Below are 4,013 nucleotides of genomic sequence, written 5' to 3' on the forward strand. Positions count from 1 at the left end.
GGCGTGGAGCAGCACTCTGGTGTGTGGAGCTCAGCTGTCTCAGCAGTGGTCTGGAGTCTGCCTCAGTTATACCTTGAAAGTTGTGTACTCCACCCTCTGGGTCTCTTGATAAATCTCCTGGCACCCTTGCTGGCAATTGGGGAATTTGCCCAGGAGCCTGACTATGGGTGATTCTTCTCTGCAGACATGGCTGTTCTGATCACAGGTATCTTAGGTATCTTAGGTGTGTCTCCTTGCTAGATGTGTCTGTTCTGACTTAGGTAGTTTTCCTCTTGAACCAAAGTGTCCTGGCTGACTGGCAGCCATCTTGGTTGACATGGATGACTCCGTGTTGTTTTATGTACTTTATGCTATCTTGACCACACCAATGCCATTTTATTGGTCCTGCTCTCCACGTCTTCCATTCTTAAGGTCAGCTGTTTAGAAACTTAATTCCATCTGCTATCTTAATTCCTCCATGCCATGTTAAATAATATATTCAAAGGCTGTGAAGTTTAGAACATGGACATCTTTGGAGGACTGTTGTTATGTGTACCCATGGGTGCTATTATTCAAAATGCTGAGTGATACTTAGATCTTCTTTCTTCAAATATAGGCTCAAGAAAACCTCTGTAACTCAAAGCCTGAATAGCTCTCCAGTGAGAAACCTAAAGCAACCTTTATTTTAGATGCGTATTGTATATACATCTGTTAGATCTCACCACATAGTTTATTTCTCTTAGTAGTCTACTGTGTCCCATTTTTTACACTATTGACATTTCGGAACAGATAATTCTGTGTTGTAGGGAGTGGTGCTACCCTGCATATCGCAGAATATTTAGCAGCATCCTTGGGCTCTACACACTAGATGCATATCGCATACACCAACTGCTCTGAATTTGTGACAATCGAAAATGTTTTCAGACATTGCCAAATGTCCCCTGGAGGCCCAAATTGCCTCTGGTTGAAAACAACTGTTATAGATTGTGAGCCTCTTCAGAATGGGGACAGTATCTTTGTAATACCAGTATTCTTATCATAGCACTTTGTATGTAGAAGGTACCTAGTAACTTTTTTTAAATGAATGAATGAATAACTAGAAATCTCAAAATTAATCATCACCATTAGAAATAGAATGCTTCTCTTAATTCTACAATGGATGTTTAAAGCAGAGTCTAAGCTCTAGAAAATATTGCACATAGACAATATTAAATCTGAATAAACACTTTAAAATTCATTATCACAATGACTACCAGCTAGTGAACACTTCTGTATTCCTGATATGCTCTACCAGCTGCATGTTTTATTCATATGACCAGGACTTCACTTAGACCTGGGCGAGAGTTGCCCAGGCCTTGTATTCTGTGTGTTAGAGAGCCCCACATATCTCAGACACAAAAACAAAACAAAACTGACTGTTCATTCCTTAGATTCTTTGTTACTTTCAATGTTACATTGGACAGCAAACCCCTCAAGTACAGGCACTCTGTATGAACACAGTAGGGCCCTTGACCACAACATCTGCTCTCATGACCCCGGAGCCATGCTTTTCCGCATCTCTCACCCTGTGTCTCTGAAGTGAAGGGTGGTGTTTCCAAGTGTTGTATAGAGGTGTTAATTGCACCACTGTTGGCCTTGGAGATAAACAGTGCTTTGGAGTATTGGTGAGGTTTTGAGCAATGGAAAGACTCAAGTAAAGGAAAAGACCAATGATTTAGTGAATTTTTCATCTAATAGCATAAGTACAAAGATTCTTGCATAACAACATTGTTTCCCAGAAGTATTAAACTTCATTTCTCCTCCTTTTTGTGTTTTGATTGGTGGTTCCAGGAGTAGTCATCAATTAGCCCAGATTGTATAGCACTTGCACATGGAAACATTTTGTCATAAAACAATCTATATTACTTTTAAGTGTGTGTGTGTGTGTGTGTATATGTAACATGATATGAAATATGATATTTATTATTTATATTAGCAATTACATTGATAGGTCACTAGAATTTATAAGTTTATTAAAATATTTAATAAGATTTTACTATATTTTTCAATTAGTTTTTATTTTTATTTATTGATTTTATATAGAGAGGCTGACATTGATTTGCTGTTCCACTTATTTATGCATTGTATGTGCCCTGACCAGAGGTCAAACCTGAAACCTTGACGTATCAGGACAATGCTCCAACCAACTGAGCTACCTGGCCAGGGTCTATTACATTTTTAAAACAAAAGTGTTCATTTCTATTAAACGATTTTGAGTTACAATTTTGATCCATATGGCTATTAATTTTAATTGATAAGTAAATGTTTGAAGGTAATAACTTAAAAATGTGAAAAAATTTAATTTGATTTTTATATTTATTTTAAATATGTCATCTGATTAGACATATTTAAATTTTGTATATATTTTGAATTTAATTATAATTGTAAAGAGTCTTTGGGTCATTAGAGCCAATAGAAGATAAACAATGTAAAAATTTTAATTTTTTAACAATGTAATCATTTTGCTAAAATGAAGGCAAAAATAAGTGTTATGGAATAAATGGATCATAATTTGCATTATGTAAGTTTTTATGTTATTACTCATCCAAAAACTGCTGGCCCATCAACACAGAAGGCCTGGTCTTTGATATTTGCCAACTTTTAGTCCTATAAAAAAATCATAGCTTTACACATATTGTTTTTGATTTTGTCGTTATGAAGGTATATTTGTCAAGGTAGGAAGATAGAACATATTTTATTTAACAGTTTGTTGGCTTGATTTATAACTTTAAAATATTTAGACATATGGTATGTAGGCCTCTATTTGTATTCCTGTCCCAGGCGGGCCTACATACAATACGTTTATGAGGTAGATGTTATCATTCTCATTTTTTTTTTAGACAAGGGACCTAAACCTCAGAGGAATTAAATAAATGGCTTGAGATAAAACTCAGCAAGTGAAAGAGCTGGTTTTTCACCTTGGTCTTACAGCCTCCCAAGCCTCACAAAGCTACAACATCAAGTCAGTTGCTAAAGGTTCTGTCTCTTGCTCATGGTTTTTATAAGGAAAACACAGGACTGAGAGCACATTAGCTGCCTTCTCACTCCAGAAACATTGCACTACCAAGATAGATCTGGCATCTCAGAAATATGTGTGTGTGTGTGTGTGTGTGTGTGCATGTGTAGACATGTATGTGTTTGAAGTTGAGGGTAGAATTAGAAATTGATGCTGTACTGGTTTTTAAATAGCAAAACAAGATGGTCTTTCCCTACTTGAGGACCAAAGGCATTCAATTGTTTTAAATACAAAATGAAATTGTGTTAAGTTGGGATATAATATTCCATATTATTTCATAGATTGAATCAATATCTAGTAATAATTAGACTCAATAGACACTGTACAGAAAATCTCTTCTTGCTCATTAAAGGAAGAATTTGTTTACTTTCTCTCTACTACTTTGACTCCTGATAGTTTAAGATTACAGGTTATAGGTTAATGCAGCAATTAAGATGATTGATTCTGGAGACAAACTGCTTGGGTTGAAATCTTGGCTCTATCACTCATTGCATGTGTGACCTTGGGCAAACTACTTAACCTCTCAGAGCCTCAATTTTCTCACCTATAAAATGGGAATAATAATAGTCCTTGCTTTATATGGTTGTAGGATTAAATAATTCAGTACATATAAAAATTGGGAATGATGCTTAATGAGCATCATGCATGCATTCAATTATTGCTTTCTAATGAATACTGATTTGAAGATTTTAATGGTCAATTATTGAGATTCCAAAGGATTAGTATATTATTACTTACTAAACAACATTTAAAGAAGTTACAGAAGCAAATTATTTTAAAATGATTCTATCAGGTCAATGAACAGTTATCTAAAGATGTTTAAATAATAATTTTACTTCTATATGTAAGAACCAATGAGAATTTACATTTTTAAATGGTATGCTTTCATAGTCTCCTATGAACACATGAAAACCAAGTGAAATGATCTAGAGTCATGTCAGTTGGCTGCTTCTACCCAAAAGACACATTACCATTGGGT

This window comes from Phyllostomus discolor, chromosome 4, assembly GCF_004126475.2.
Source record: "Phyllostomus discolor isolate MPI-MPIP mPhyDis1 chromosome 4, mPhyDis1.pri.v3, whole genome shotgun sequence".
NCBI classification, from domain to species: Eukaryota; Metazoa; Chordata; class Mammalia; order Chiroptera; family Phyllostomidae; genus Phyllostomus; species Phyllostomus discolor.